The following is a 17588-nucleotide window of genomic DNA, read 5'->3' on the forward strand; positions in this document are numbered from 1 at the left end:
GGCAAGTAGCACTTTGTCACCAACACCCAACGGCAGTCCTCTGACCTTCCGGTTGTACAGTTTGGCGTGACGATCTTGTTCCCTGATGGCATTCCTTTGAGCGATCTGTGCTGCTTCAGAAAGATCTCTCCTCAGATGTTGCACAAACTCATGACGACTGACAACGGCATCATCCTCCAGCACATGATGAAACATGACATCCACGGGCAGCCGTGGGACCCGTCCGAACATCAGGTAGAATGGCGCGAAGCCCGTGGTCTCATGCACAGTGGAGTTGTAGCAGAAGGTCAGTGTCTGGAGCATCTGTGGCCACCTGGACTTGCTCAGTGGAGGGAGGGCCCTTATCATGCCCCCGAGGGTCCTGTTGAACCTCTCTGTGACGCCGTTGCCCATGGGGTGGTATGGAGTCGTATGGGACTTATGCACACCTGCCATCTCTAGTAGATCTTTTAGAAGCCGACTCTCAAAGTTAGCTCCCTGATCCGAATGGATTCTTTTGGGGAACCCATATATGCAAAAAAACTTGTCCCATAGACAGCGGGCAACTTGTTTCGCAGTCTGGTTCCGACAGGGGAAGGCAAGAGCTACTTTAGAAAAATGGTCCGTAACAACAAGAACATCAATGGTCTTCTTGTCGCTCTGCTCTGCGGTCCAAAAATCGATGCACACTAAGTCCATAGGAGCTGAAGTGCGGATGCTCTCAAGAGGTGCTCGGGCGTGTGGTTCAGGAGTCTTCCCCAAAATACATCTCTGACAGTGCTTCACGTGATTCTCAACATCCCTCTGCATGCCTGTCCAGAAGAATCGTTCACTGGCCAGAGAGGATGATCTTGAGCGACCCTGGTGGCCAGCAGCATCGTGGACTCCATGCAAGACTTGTCGCTTCAGAGCTTCTGGAGTGACGAACTGAAAGATCCTCTTGTCCCTGATGCGGTCTCTCTTCACACGGTAGAGGAGTCCACTACGCACTCTCAACTTCTTCCAGTGTTTCAACAGCCTGAGCACACAGCTAGACTCAGCTGTTCTCTCGTGTGCATTTGGTTTCCTATGTCGCTGCATATAAAAGAGAACCCTGCTCACTACAGCATCTTGTTGCTGGAGATTGTGTAATTGACTCTGTGGGATGGCGATGGAAGGGTCTTCCTCGGGCAATTGCAAATACTCCGGATTAATGTAGGGCAGCTGAGAAACACCCCCAGTACGATGGACGTCCATGACAGCAGACACCTCCTCAGCACTAATGGCACCTCCAGAAGACTCAGGACTCAGGACCTCATCTGTGTCGACATCAGTGTGCTGAACACCTTGACAGTTGGTAGTCAGCCGGAAAGCGTCCTGCACCGTACCAGCCACTACTCCATTCACCTGATCCAGCAAGGACAGGTACGGCTCCCTCACCAGGCGATGACTCACACAGGACTTAACAAATGGCTCACGGCTCAGCGCATCAGCGACTATGTTCCTAGGCCCTGGGATATAATTCAGATCGAAATCATATGCAGCAAGTTTGGCCACCCACCTCTGTTCGCATGCATCTAACTTGGGCTTCGTTAGGATGTAGGTCAAGGGGTTGTTATCCGACCACGCTGTGAAATGCACTCCCTTCAGCCAGTGGGAAAACTTCTCGCATACAGCCCACTTCAATGCCAGGAACTCAAGTCGGTGAGCTGGATAGTTCAACTGAGCATGTGACAGCGTCCTACTAGCGAAGGCAACTGGTCTTGCAATTTATCACCAGGCTGGAGCTGAGAGATGACGGCGCCAATCCCATCGAATGAAGCATCCACTGCTAGGATAAATGGCTTTGCGAAATCAGGATGGGCCAGGGTTGCAGAATGCAGGAGATCGCGCTTCAATGTCTCGAAAGCATCCCTACACTCGGGCGTCCAGTCAGCTGGTTTGAGCTTTACAAGATTGTGACATTTCTTCACTGGTTTTCTCCCTCTGCGTGCCTTTTCTCCAGCGTTCTGTCCAGAGAGAAGCTTGAATAGGGGTCTGGCCTTAGAGGAACAATCTTCAATGAAGTGCTGATAGTAAAGCATCATGCCCAAGAAGGACCTAATCTTCTTCTGTGAAGGAGACACCCCATCACTGTCCATCAGATCGGATACCTGTACTTGGCTAATGGCTTCAACCTTCCCAGGGTCCGTCTGCACTCCTGACTCATTGATGATATGGCCGAGAAACCGTACTGATTTCCGCAGAAGATAGCACTTCTTTGGAGCCAATTTGAGATTGTTGTACTTCAAACGAGAGAAAACCATCTCTAGACGCTCGAGTGCCAACTGTTCTGTAGGAGCGAAGACCATAACATCGTCTAGGTAGCACAATAGACTGGTGAAATTCTGATCCCCAAAGATCGAGAGCATCATCCGCATGAATGTAGCCGGGCTGTTGGACAACCCTTGAGGCATCCGGTTATATTCATGCAGGCCAAAGGGAGAGGAGAACGCAGTGTATTTCTTGTGGTCCTCATGTAAAGGCACGTTGTAGAAACCAGAGGTAAGGTCCATTGTGGAGAAGTAGGCATTACCACCTAGTGCAGCCAGCGCGTCAGCCTGATGAGGCAGCGGATGTGCGTCTTTCGTTGTCCTCGCATTAAGCCATCTGAAGTCCGTGCAGATGCGCAATCCTCCATCCTTCTTCCACACAAGAACCAAGGGCGAGGCATATTCGCTGTTGGACTTACGAATTATGCCCTTCTCCTCCATGTCGTTGATGGCAGACCTCAGCTTCTCGTAGTGGTTCGGTGGCACTCTGCGGTAGGGCAGGCGAAATGGCCTCTCGTCCACCAGATGTATCTTGTGCACGAAGTCAGACGCCTCACCACAGTCCAACTTGTGGCGTGAAAAGATTGACTCGTATTTCACAACAAGCTGACAAAGCTTCTCTCTCCACAGGTCAGAGACTTCACACGCGTCCAAGTCTAGGTCGCGTAGACCAAGTTCCTCCAGTGCCTTTCTGATGTCTTCTTTGGCCCTTGCTACAGACTCACCAGTCACGGATTGTGGGGAAGACTGAATGTGGTCGGGCGGGGACAGATCTTCAGCGGCAATGCAGGGGAACACGTCCGCCAATTTGGTGTTTCGCTTCAGCACTACCGGCTCACCGGTGGGATTCACAACCTTCATAGGCAGCCATCGGTCGCCCCACATCGGTGTAACAACTCTGCCAACCAGAACTTTATTCGGTCTGCATCTGGACTGAGTTGGTTCCACAACCACCGTACTGCCCTCTGATATAGGTGCCGACACAGGGAGTCTGCCCCATACAAGATGCTCACTATTTGGCTGTAGCACCACACACTGTTGTAGCTTCAGTGTGCCAACCTTCTCAGGCACTGTCTCACCCCTCCATCTCTCTGTATTGGAAAGGAGAGAGAAGAAGTGATGACAGTCCCCATCACTGCCACCACCATGTTCAGATATCAGCCGCCAATAGCTGTCAGTCTTCCTCATCAACTCTAGGATTTTCTTGATGGCATTACTGCCTAGTATCATGTCATCGGTCTGTCCAGGCACCACAAGCATTGGGATGACCATCTTGCAGTCATACACCACCACATCGACATTGTATATTGCCTTAGGTACAACTCGGTGACCACCACATCCTATGATAATGACATCATCAGCGGGGCATCCTCTCAGATCAGGGTTACGCTGCAAGAGACGCGCCTCCGCAGCCTCGCTAAGCGTGCATGCCATAGAACCACTGTCTATCATCGCTCTAAGAGAGACATCTGCAGCGGAGACAGTGGTGTAGAATAAACTATCAGACCTTTGGACTCGGTGTAGACCTTGAAATACTACTGTTTTGTTCGAAGGCGCTCTGGAGATGAATGACTTGTATGTTGACTCACAATCAGCCATTTCATCATTGGGAGAGATATCAACAGGATCTGCACAGTCCTCCCTTGAATGCAGATCTATAAGTTTCCCTGCTGCGCCGACTGGGCACGCCCCTGCATCGGACACTTGGATCTGGGGTGTCCAGGCGAATGGCACTGGAAGCAGAGCCTCTGGTCACGGCAGTGAGTCCAAGCAGAGTGTCTAGCGTCGCCACACACAGCACACGGCAGGTTATTCAGACCCTCAATCCTGGGGGGGCTGGGTCTATACTGCTTGTTTGACATGTCCTTAGCAGGAGCAGACTTCTCCACTAGGACTTTCTCTAGCATTGAGATGATATGTTCAAAGGCCTCTGCCCCCTTGTCTGGGCGAGTATCCTGCTTTTCAGGTGAACACATATCAGTGCCTGACATCTCAACTCTGTTCACTAGCACACCCTCACTGGGCCTTTTACTCACGGCTGCGGCAACACCGTTCGAGCACACCTGAGTGTGGAACTCGTCAAGTACATCTTGGACCTCTACAGCAGTCCACTTATCGATCGTCTTTGATCTGAAAGTCATGGCAAGCTCTTTGGATGGACAGTTCCTGATGAACATACGTGTCACCTCCAGGAGAGGGCACTCAAGTGTTTTACCTTGTTCTTTGAGGCGATCAGTGGCAACATCTGCAGCTTGATTGAGGCATAGCCAATAGTCATACGCATCCTCACCACTCTTCGGCAGCGTGGTGTAGAAGTCGGCTAGGGGGATAGGTGAACAGGGAACAGCAGCAAAATGCTTACGTAGAAGACCATAGATGGCCTCTGGGTTTTCAGCGACATTAATGCCACTGCTCCTCGTCCCATACTTCACTACATCCTTAGCCCTGCCCCTGAGATGGGTGAATATTTCTTCCGCCTGCTGATCTGCTCTGATGTTCGCCCTTTTCACATAACTCCTCATTATGTCTTCCCACTCACGCACATTCACTGCGTCCTTATCATCCCCTCTGAACGTTGGAGGCTCCTTCACCCTCCTGTGAGGTACCAACTGGACTTGGGACAGGTCTAGACTCTGGGTGGATGTATCAGTGGGCGTGGTCTGTGCATGCGCAGTGCTAAGAGGAGGTAGCGTTGAGTCAAGGCGTGCAAGTATGCTATCTGCCAGCTGTAGACCAACATCTCTAATTATGTCACTCATCTGGCTCACTACATTAGGTAACTGGAAAGCAGAGATTGGGGATGGGGCATCACTGACCCGTGTGCTCGGTGCATGATCAATGTCGTGGCTCTGAGAAGGAACTGTGTCCCCATTAACTGAAAGGGCCCCAGCAGCATCCTGACTACCCACAACATGAACATCACCCCCCTGAACAGGACTATCATAACTCAACACTGGAATCCCCCTACCTCCACTGAGGAGGATCGCTCTACCCCTCCCAATGCTACTGCTTAGTGGCGTACTGAAACATCCTGGTCTGTGGCTCATGTTGAATTACAATTCAAGAAAACAGTACTATACAGACTAATCAGATAAAAGACCAGTAAAGAAAAATGTCACCAAAACAGCAATAAAACTAAAATAAATCACAGATCACATTCATTAATTCAACAATCCATTTGTGCATAACATCACCGAATGAACTGAGTGAAACCATACGCCGCCCACCAGACAGCACGCAGGAGCGGTCCAGCAGAGTGATCCAGCAGAGTGGTCCCGGGTCAAGGTGAAGAGTTGACTTCAGGTCCACAGGTCACGGCACCAATGTGACGGGGTGTATCTTTTCATGAATCACTCTCAGCTGGATGGCTCACGTTCATTTATTCTGTAGAAAACAGTGCATCAATTTCTGGACACGGGACTTGCAGGGTCATCGAGCTACATTTTATCAAACATTCAAATAAAACATAGGTACATTAATAATCTCTTAAATTATATGCGATCTCAGACCCTGCAGAAAACATGACTTTACCGCATCAGTGGTTAAGAATGAACTGAGGGAGATCACGTTACGTCCCGTGCAATTGCACTGTCCAGCTATATTTACACAGCATCCGGGTCACGGACACAGCATCCGGGTCACGGACACAGCATCCGGGTCACGGACACACCCCGGGTATACCACGTCATTAAACCCCTAGAGGGCGCAGTTTATACCTATTTTAGCTATAATTGAACTTGACCTTTCTACTCCGTTACACGTGCGTTGCTTAACTGAGAATGAGACACGTTCAACGTGACGTTGTTTCGCTAGCAAACTACCCACCACAAAAACATAAAAATAAGTACTTTCTCTTTTGTTTTCTTAAAATGTTTATTCACCATAATGTAGTATGGAGTTCAAAGTACTAGAATACCACATAATATCAAAATCGCCAAAATCGCGATTTCCATCTATATTTGCTCTTTGCCACAAACGAACGCCAGCGACATCCGACGGGTTTTCCCAGGCCACCACACATATAGATGTTACGTGCCTGTTACTTGCCGCTTTCAGTTCTTGTAGTTTAGATCTCGCAACCAGGGAATCGCCGACATGTTAAAGGGAGCAAGACGCGAACCGGCATTTGGCTGAGTGAGCGGCGAGTGAGCGGCGAAAATGCCTGGACGGCACAGCTTGGGATTCCATTGAAGTTACAGGGAACGATGTGTGAAAGAGGTTTAAATGTTGAAATATCAGTAATACCATGTGCATTGATAAAATGACATAAGGGATGAAAAGGGGAGATGGCAGTTTTAGAAGGGGGATGATGAAGCGCGCTGGACTGAGGAACAGCATAGGCACAGGACATCGCCATAATAGCGATTTTTTTTGTTATGGTTGTTGTAAATAAAAGTTCTATGATGCATTGAAATGACATTAAACTAAGATAATGAGATGGTTATCATAATTTTTCAAATCTTTATTAATAAGTTATTACAGAAACAGTTGTGGTATTTAAAAATTGTGGTTAGCGAAGAAATCTATGAACATGGGATGACGATTTCCATTGACCAATCAACGGTGTGCAGCGTCACGCAGCCTGGCAAAAAAGTACCTTTCCCCAACTTTCGCTACCCATCCCGAACAGGAACTAAAAATGGTACGGGTACTAAAAATGGTACGGGTACGGTTGGCAGTGGAGAAAGGCTAAATAACAGGGCCAGCCCAGGCCGACCCGGGTCGGCCCTGTAGTGGAAAAGCGCCATTAGTAGACCATTACAATAATCAAGTCTACTCAAAACAAATGCATGGATGAGTTTTTCAAGGTCTTGTTTAGACATGAAACCTCTCATTCTTGTTATGTTTTTCAGGTGATAGTAGGCTGATTTAGTTTGAGTTTATGTGGCTGTTGAAGTTTAGATCAGAGTCTAGAATTACACCAATATTTCTGACCTGTTTTTTAGTTTGAAGAGATCAAGTTTTGCACTTTTCAATCTTTTGTCAGGTGCAGCGAATACAATTATCTATGTTTTGTCCTTGTTTAATTGGAGGAAGTTTTGTGTCATCCAGGCGTTTATTTGTTCAATGCAATTACAGAGATTGTTGATGGGATTATAGTCGTTTGGTGAGAGGGCTATGTAGATTTGAGTGTCATCCGCATAGTTATGGAATGTAGAGATTGTAGATGTAGGAGGGGGTTAAGGATTGATCCTTGGGGAACCCCACATGTCATTTTAATTTGGTCAGACACAAATTTGCTAATGGAGACATAGTAGCTTCAGTCCTGTAGGTAGGATCTCAACCAGTTTAGGGCAGTGCCTGAAAGTCCCACCCAGGTTTCTATCTATTAGAATGTCGTGGTCTACAGTGTCAAAGGCAGCGTTAAGGTCTAGTAGTACTAAAACTGAGTCAGTGTTTACACGAATGTCATTAAGGACCTTAACAAGAGCCGTTTCAGTGCTATGTAGGGGATGAAAGCCTAATTGAAAGCCATCAAAGAGATCATGTAGGGTTAAATAATTAGTTAAAAACAATAAGTTGTTTGTGGGCAGCTATTTCAATTATTTTTCCTATACTGGAAAGGTTTGATATGGGTCTGTAGTTATTCAGTACAAATGGATCTAGGCCGTTCTTTTTTCTAGGCCAAGTAAAGTGAAATGCACAGTGGGCCAAGTGAAGGAAGAGAAATTAATTTGAGCATTATTATTAACTCATTTTAAGTCCTTACTCCATAACTACCATTCATTTGTCAACATCCCTGAGTCATTCATTCATGTTCATTTAATCTCTACTAATGTGGCGTGTGGAACACTCAATTGATTCTTATTCCACCGACGTGTAAAATGAATAATCTGTACGCCACCGTGATATGGGCGCCAAGACGCTAACATGCTAAAGATGCTAACATGCATACAGATGAATGAGAATCGACGACATCTTAAGCCATCATCATTAACCATCATTATCTGATTACATGAATCCATTTTGGCCCGATGGTTTTTAAAGTTCCCTTAAAATCCTATTAGTTCTGTTATGTGTCAATGCTCATTGAACATGTTTTCTATTATTGGCTTGACTAATGCTGATGCTGTCTAGTAAGAATGATTGTTTTATAGTCAAATGGTCTTGTTCTCTTGATAAGTAGTATAAGCAGCACACGAGATGAGGGGGGATCCCCCCTGAAATAAAAACAGTAAAAATCATCCCCCTTCTAAAACTGCCACCCCCCCTTTCCATCCCTTTTGTCATTTTAGCAATGAACATGGTATTACTGCTTTTTCAACATTTAGTTTTGCGCATATTGAGTAAAATACTGTGGGCGAGGGAGGGGGGGGGGCACACACACATGCAATTACATTTTTACCACCAAGTCACTCACATTGAAGTCACTGACGCTGTGTGCTAAAATTGTCCCCATATGATAAAATCCACCATCCCCCCCTGATTTTCTTTTATATATAATATATATATATATATATATGGTGGTTCCCTGAGGAGCTGGCCAATGCTATCCTCTGTTGTTGCATGAGTGGTCGTTACTTCAGCAGTCCCAAAGAAGTAAGCAAAGATACTCATAACAGCCATACTAGACATGCCACATAATCCAATGGAAGTTTCAAATACCGCATTTAGCATTTGTATGCCGTGGAATACATTTTCACTATTTCACTTATTAACTATAATAATAATGTCGAATAATGACTGTTTTTCTAAAAGGTCAAAAAGGTAGGCTTCCATGATCTGAGGATGTCGATAGTTATCCTCATCATCCCTGCCCTGATGGATATCTACAATGTGAGTTTCTGAGAGGGGAGTTACAGTATCATATGAATAACACAAATATAGTCTATCCTTTGTTGACTCAAACCTCAACACACACACAAACACATGCACAGCACACACACACACACACACAAACACATGCGCGCACACACACACACATACACATACACACATATGCCTGCCTGTCGGCCTGGGGCGGTTAAGGCCCTCACATAGTGGAGCGGACAGTAGGACAGCACGTTATGTCTGTACATATATTAAGCTGACTTTGACTTTGACTTTCTGTCACGGTGTCGTCCACCGATGATGAGGAAGAGATGCTCTGTCTTATGGCTTTGCGGAGGAAAAAGCAGAGAAGGTGGTATGTAAGGCCACTCAATGAAACAAGGGATGAGGAAGGGGAGTTCATCATGTTGGTGAGGGACATGCGAAGTATTGATGAAGAGAAACATTTTAGTTACTTCCGTTTATTTCAAGTCCGTTCATTTCATTGTTTGTTTTATTCACGTTTCAATAAATCATGGCGATCTAGTTATTTCCTACATTCATTTATGAATTCAAATTAGCCGGGTACATCCATCCAGCAAGCGCAACAATATACCGCAATGTATTTTGAACACTAAATATCTTCCAATGATCTATAAAATATTATGAGAGATTAGCAAGTAACAATTCATAATGTGGATCTGGATTAGAGTGTCGGCTACAGCACTGCGGAACGCCTTGAGGTTGGGTAGGGCCGAACCTCAAATCCGAACCCCCCCCCCCCTTCCCATAGACAGACACACACACAACGCATCTAGACCCTGTCGTGGATTCTATTTTGTGTAAGGAGGTTCAATATTTGGCTACTGATGTTAACACACAAACATTCACAAATCATAGGTAGGCTACTGGCTGGAAAGTGGCCGGCAAGCCAGATGTACACAAGAAACATGATAAAACAGGTGGCAACACTAACAGCAGCGACCATAGACATTTATTACCAAAGTAGGCGATGATGATCTGAATATGATCATAGCAAGCATAATAGGGGTCTCGTTGGCTTATAGCCAACAATTACAATAAGCCCACAAACAGAAACATATCACTCAAGCATAGCCTACAAGGAAAACACTCATAGAAATGAAACAACACTCACCGTATCGCTGTTAGATGAGCAACAAAAAATAAATAGCCTATTGCTCATGAATCTTCGCCAACTGGCTAAATCCAAAGTCAGTCACAGGCAAAACTATTTACAGTTATATAGCCTATTCCACTCCGTGTTCATTTGCGGCACACTACACTGTCTGAACGCCCCCGTTGAGAAACGATGCAATAACGTTACATTTTTAGATAACTTACTGCATTATCGCTTCCTGATAGGCTATGTACACAACGGCTAGAATTTGAATTTGTTTATTTCTTTCTTTTTTCAGTTGATGTACATCATCAGCCTAGTCATTAATTCCATGTCACATTTAATGCAGGTCAACCAACACGCTACTGTACCCCTGGTAACCCTGGTAACCCTGGTAACCCTGGTAACCCTGGGCCCTGACCAACACGCCGAGCAGCCTTCTGTGTCACACCGCGGACACGGACCTAGTCCGGCCCAGGGCCCAGGGTTACTAGGGTTACAGTAGTGTGTTGGTCAGGGCCCAGGGTTACCAGGGTTAGACAGTGGAAGTAGCTGTGTGGTGGGTTGGGGGGGGGGTTAGACTGAGCAGTGAGCAGAGTTAACAGGCAGCTGGAGGGCAGAGGCTAATGTCTACGCTGCCCCAGTGTCCCTCTGTTAGAGCTGGGTGTGTGTGAGGGAGGGAGGGAGGGAGGGAGTGTAAGGAGCACCATGTACTGTTCTGCCCAAATATCAACAAGAATGGTATGATCTATATTTATATATTTCCTTTCCACGGAAAACAATCTTCATCCGGGAAGGGGAGAAACAGCGGACCAAGCCATCACCTCCAGACTCAGGCCCACTGAACGCAGCCCGGGATTGGGAAATGCGGGTAGACCTCAGCCAGAGGCTCACCTTCCCACCCGAAATTGCAGCGACCAACCTGCGCCCAGACCTAGTCCTCTGGTCCAAGTCCTGCCGGCGTGTCTTCATCGTAGAACTGACGGTCCCATGGGAGGAGGCCATCGATGAGGCATTCGAACGGAAGAGGCTGCGGTATGCCAACTTAGCAGTCGAAGCAGAGGGGCGGGGCTGGAACGTGAAGGTGTGGCCAGTGGAGGTGGGCTGCAGAGGCTTTGTAGCCAGCTCCACCACAAGGCTCCTGAGGGCAGTAGGGATCAGAGGACAGGCCCAACGGAAGGCAATTAAAGAACTGTCCACTGCAGCAGAACGGAGCAGTCACTGGCTGTGGCTGAAACGTAGGGACCCAACATGGGCTCCCAAATGACCACGTGGTGCCACCGTGCGACACACACCCAGGCCTGATCAGCCTGTGGTGGGCCAACCTCGGCAGAGGGTGTCTTGTGATAAATGGCCGAAACACCCAATGAGGTCGGGGACCACAACTGAAGATGTGTCGTACTGGTGGCACCACGTGATCATTGCCAAATTCCACTCCACCCAAGAGGACATCTCCAACTCCACTCAGTCAATTGTTGTGCTAATTATTTAGGGATTTTAACATCTAGTCCTATTAAGAATCCTATATCTATATGGTATGATCTATATATCTATATCTATATGGTATGATCTATATGTTACGGTACATGCGGGAATACGGTACATGTGGGAAAACTAGGGTTAGGGTTAGGTGCTACGTCGACTTGGTACATGCTGGCATGTCTAACCCTAACCCTAACCCTAACCTTAACCCTAGCACCCTAGCACCTAACCCTATTATGTTGGATATCCCTTTGAGCCAGTTTTTTTTTTTTTTTGCCCGATAAACGTGACAGGTTGATGTCAGCTCCTCCCTCCTCAGCTCCTCCCTCCTCAGCTCCTCCCTCCTCAGCTCCTCCCTCCTCAACTCCTCCCTCCTCAGCTCCTCCCTCCTCAGCTCCTCCCTCCTCAGCTCCTCCCTCCTCAGCTCCTCCCTCCTCAGCTCCTCCCTCCTCAGCTCCTCCCTCCTCAGCTCCCTCCTCAGCTCCCTCCTCAGCTCCTCACTCCTCAGCTCCTCCCTCCTCAGCTCCTCACTCCTCAGCTCCTCCCTCCTCAGCTCCTCCCTCCTCAGCTCCCTCCTCAGCTCCTCACTCCTCAGCTCCTCCCTCCTCAGCTCCTCCCTCCTCAGCTCCTCCCTCCTCAGCTTCTCCCTCCTCAGCTCCTCCCTCCTCAGCTCCCTCCTCAGCTACCTCCTCAGCTCCTCCCTCCTCCCTCCTCAGCTCCTCCCTCCTCAGCTCCTCCCTCCTCAGCTCCTCCCTCCTCCCTCCTCAGCTCCTCAGCTCCTCCCTCCTCAGCTCCTCCCTCCTCAGCTCCTCCCTCCTCAGCTCCTCCCTCCTCAGCTCCTCCTTCCTCAGCTCCTCACTCCTCAGCTCCCTCCTCAGCTCCTCCCTCCTCAGCTCCTCACTCCTCAGCTCCTCCCTCCTCAGCTCCTCACTCCTCAGCTCCTCCCTCCTCAGCTCCTCCCTCCTCAGCTCCCTCCTCAGCTCCTCACTCCTCAGCTCCTCAGCTCCTCACTCCTCAGCTCCTCCCTCCTCAGCTCCTCACTCCTCAGCTCCTCCCTCCTCAGCTCCTCCCTCCTCAGCTCCTCCCTCCTCAGCTTCTCCCTCCTCAGCTCCTCCCTCCTCAGCTCCCTCCTCAGCTCCCTCCTCAGCTCCTCCCTCCTCCCTCCTCAGCTCCTCCCTCCTCAGCTCCTCCCTCCTCAGCTCCTCCCTCCTCAGCTCCCTCCTCAGCTCCTCCCTCCTCCCTCCTCAGCTCCTCCCTCCTCAGCTCCTCCCTCCTCAGCTCCTCCCTCCTCAGCTCCTCCCTCCTCAGCTCCTCCTTCCTCAGCTCCTCACTCCTCAGCTCCCTCCTCAGCTCCTCCGTCCTCAGCTCCTCACTCCTCAGCTCCTCCCTCCTCAGCTCCTCCCTCCTCAGCTCCTCACTCCTCAGCTCCTCCCTCCTCAGCTCCTCCCTCCTCAGCTCCCTCCTCAGCTCCTCCCTCCTCAGCTCCCTCCTCAGCTCCTCCCTCCTCAGCTCCTCCCTCCTCAGCTCCTCCCTCCTCAGCTCCCTCCTCAGCTCCCTCCTCAGCTCCTCCCTCCTCAGCTCCCTCCTCAGCTCCCTCCTCAGTTCCTCCCTCCTCAGCTCCTCCCTCCTCAGCTCCTCACTCCTCAGCTCCTCCCTCCTCAGCTCCCTCCTCAGCTCCTCCTTCCTCAGCTCCTCACTCCTCAGCTCCCTCCTCAGCTCCTCCCTCCTCAGCTCCCTCCACCTGGCAGTCTGCCCTGCATGGACGACCACACACACATGCACCCAAACACCTGCATGCGTGCATAATGCATCAGAGCACACCGGTCAAATGGAGGTGTGAAAGCACCCTTCTGGTGTGGTTTTTGGGACACAGCAGGTTGTGATTGGGGCGGCTGGATCTGAGCGATCCAGACCCATAACACAACGCTTTGACAGCCTCTGATCAGAAGGTTGAGGGTGTTAGGGGGTTAGGGTTATGGAACGGTCTAGAATATGCATGAGGGCCAGGTTGTTAATGAAATGTTCTGAGCCGTGTCGGTGCCTTTTGTTTCATGCTGTCAGGTGGAGAGAGAGATAGAGAGAGGCTACGTTCACACGTCTTGATGCTCCATTCCGATTTTTTACACAGATCAAATGTTTTGGTTTGGCAGTTCACATTTCTTTTCAAATGTGAGCTACGTATATATTTGACCTACATTGACTCCCGTGTGAACATTCCACGGCCCTGAACAGACCCGCATGTGCAGAAGGACAATAACAATGACGTCAGGATGTCACACGCAGCACACTGTTTACGGAAGTAACCATGGATAACATGATAACGTTTACAACCGGTTTCACTTTCAAGTTTTTGTGCAGCGGAAGCCGGCAAAGATATGAGCAAGTGGTCAAAAGAAGAAGGATGAGGAAAAAGAGAGCCAAAATTAGCTATGGCTTTTTGTAGAGCACTCGCTACTATACTTGCGTCTAGAGTGCAGGGTTGCCAGATGGGGCGGGTTACCGCCGAATGGGCGGTTATAGACTGGTTAGGCTGTAAATTGTCAATCCCATCTGGCAACCCTGCTAGAGTGACGTAAAAGCCGCATTAAACACGACTTGACAGTTCAGACGGGGGGTGCGTTGCTAAACATCAGATCATGTGACTTGCGCTGTTCCCACGGTCATGCATAAATCGGCAAAAAAAATCGGATTTGGGTCACATTTCACTACCGTGTGAACAAAGAGAGAGAGAGAGAGAGAGAGAGAGAGAGAGAGAGAGAGAGAGAGAGAGAGAGAGAGAGAGAGAGAGAGAGAGAGAGAGAGAGAGAGAGAGAGAGAGAGAGAGAGAGAGAGAGAGAGAGAGAGAAAGTAGGTCTGTCTGTATTATCTTGTAGATAGTACTAGTTTTTTTTGTCTGTCTTACATGTAACGATGAATTGAGAATCAAGGACCCCAATTGAAATAAGCCAGTGGCTTTCTTGGGTTTTTATCCTGTTAGTTGACCTTGTATGTAATATGTACTTTCATGTACCTACTTCTGCAAATCTTCTAATAAAGTTTTCAATCAATCAATCAAAGGTCACAGATCAGTTTAGTAAAGTACAAGGTGGAAGCAAGGTGTTGGTTCTGTGTCTTGGTTCTGCTCAGAAGTTGCCCTTAAGCACAGATTGTGTGTGTGTGTGTGTGTGTGTGTGTGTGTGTGTGTGTGTGTGTGTGTGTGTGTGTGTGTGTGTGAATGTGGACGTATGGACCTGAATTAAGACCTTTACAAAGACTGTGTTGGTAAACCTGTCCTGTGAGCTACTGCCTATTGTTTGTTTGGTCTCTAATGATGATGATCTTCCCACTATTTTGACAGGAAACATCTCACCCAGATCTTGGCTCCTGAAAAATGTGCTACCAATGTAAGTCCCTAGGATATACATTATTATTATTATTATTATTATTATCATTGTGATCATAATTTACCATATGCTTGTATGTGTTGGTCATTTTATAGCATCATTATGGTTTGGGTATAAAGCATATAGAATTCCTCATGAGGTGCTAGAAGATGAAATAGTGGAATAATAAGAGACCTGAGAAAGATAATACGTTGTCTTACCTCACAGTACAATAAAGTCTGGTGTTAAAGGATTTCACTGTGCTCTACTGTACTCTACGGTTGATTGTATGGCAGTCATTCTGTTGCCCAGTCTGGTATCTCCACCTGGTATTTATTGAAAAGTTAGTCTCAGTGAGATCTCATAGTCTCAGTGAGATCATCTCTTGTGTGTTCTTACTGACCTCACTCATAATGAGACTTATGGAAAGATCAGTGGCGGAGAGTGAGAAAGAGAAAACCTTTCTCCACCAAAAATGACAGAGACAAGCCCATATCCGACAAAAGAACACATTTTAAAGTGGAGACATTCTGTTATATTCTGGACGTATTTGACCAACAGTTTGTGACACGTTTCATTGACTTTCGCAACATGGCAAGTCAGTCTCAGGTCCTTATTGAAAGACACAGTAGACACAGTTCTAGCAGACACAGTAGACACAGTTCTAGTAGACACAGTTCTAGTAGACACAGTAGACACAGTTCTAGTAGACACAGTTCTAGTAGACACAGTAGACGGAGTTCTAGTAGACACAGTAGACACAGTTCTAGTAGACAGTAGACACAGTTCTAGTAGACACAGTTCTAGTAGACACAGTAGACACAGTTCTAGTAGACACAGTTCTAGTAGACACAGTAGACACAGTTCTAGTAGACACAGTTCTAGTAGACACAGTAGACACAGTTCTAGTAGACACAGTTCTAGTAGACACAGTAGACACAGTTTTAGTAGACACAGTTCTAGCAGACACAGTTCTAGTAGACACAGTTCTATTCGGAGGCTTATTGCTCGTTCAGAGACATTTACAACGGCCTGTTCCCCGAAGGAGGAGTGGTTTCTACAGGGCAAATGTCGTCCTAATATGGCAGTTTTATATCTACCGTATTTTCCGGACTATAAGTCACACTTTTTTTCATAGTTTGGCTGGTCCTGCGACTTATAGTCAGGTTCGACTTATTTATCTAAATATATATAATTTCATACTGACTGACATGAACCGAGGAGTAAACATTACCGTCTAAAGCCGCGAGAGGGCGCTCTGGGCTTGTGACAACGATATGCTGCTCCTGTACCACTGAAGAAATGAAAACATGAAACATTAACGGTAGCTTGGTGAACTTGTTTACCGGTAATTTGCTTGTTGGACTCGCCAATATTTGTTATGTTAATCTAGCCTATTCAGCCTCCCAGGTATGTTCTTTATGCTATTGTGTAGCTGAATAACTGTTAATGTGTTACGTTAACATACCGGACACCTATTCAGCCTGTTGTTCTGTGTGCTATTGTGTAGTTGAATAACTTGCCTTTCGCGATTAAATGTCTGTTCTTGGTCTCGGATTTTGTGGGAAAAAAAATCGAAATAAATGCGACGTATAGTCCAGTGCGACCTATATATGTTTTTTCCTCTTCGTAACAAATTTTTGGACTGATGCGACTTATACTCCGGAGCGACTTATGGTCCGGAAAATACGGTATATATATATATAGGATCTATCTCACTATTCCCGTAAGCAGCGCACAGGTGGAGCGAAGTTTCAGTGGTCTTAAACTAGTTAAGACATACCTGTGCTCTTCAATGAGTGAGATACATCTCTCAAACCTGGCGTGGCTTTTGATGGAGAGAGAAGTAACTGAGAGGGTCGACTTCAACAATGTCATTGAGACATTTTCAAGGATGAAGAAAAGAAGAACCCAGTTGGAATAGGGTTAGGGTAGCAGTGTGTTTTAATACACACAGACTTTTTTCATGCAGCTGCTTGTCCTATTGGTAGGCTATAGGCTAAAACGTTACCCCAAATGACATTTATTTGTCCTGTTATATGTATAATTAAATTGTAAATTCAATATTTTTAATAAATATTATTTGTTTGATTGACTCGTTAAGGGGCCCCTTCAATACGAAAATAACCCACAGGAATAAAAGTGAAATTACGCCCCTGAGAAAGACCTTGCTTTTTAAATTATTATTCCCAAAAACACAATAAAGACAGCTGTCATTGAAGATCAAAGAGGAGCTGTCTTAAAAGCACGGACATCATTCAAATGCGGCCCTCTCTCTCTAATTCTCTTTTGATGAGCGTTTTCCTTTGAGTTTATCGCTGAACATACAAAGAGGTCAAAGCTGCCCATATTAACATGGATGAGCCAGCCAGCTACGCGGAGTCTGCTAACAGTCGTAACCTTTCTCCCTGAACCCTGGAAAGGGAGCGCGCTCACATGTGGCAGTGTTAAGAGGAATATTGATCTCCCATGCTAGGCTGCCGCCTGTTGGGGGGCTGGATGGGTGGGTGGGTAGGTGGGTGGGTACCCTCCTGTTGTCAGGTTCCCATGAAATGTGTGTGTCTGTGTCATCATCATGTGTGTCTG

The sequence above is a fragment of the Nansenia antarctica genome, assembly GCF_963989245.1.
Source record: "Nansenia antarctica genome assembly, chromosome: 4".
Classification (NCBI taxonomy): domain Eukaryota; kingdom Metazoa; phylum Chordata; class Actinopteri; order Argentiniformes; family Microstomatidae; genus Nansenia; species Nansenia antarctica.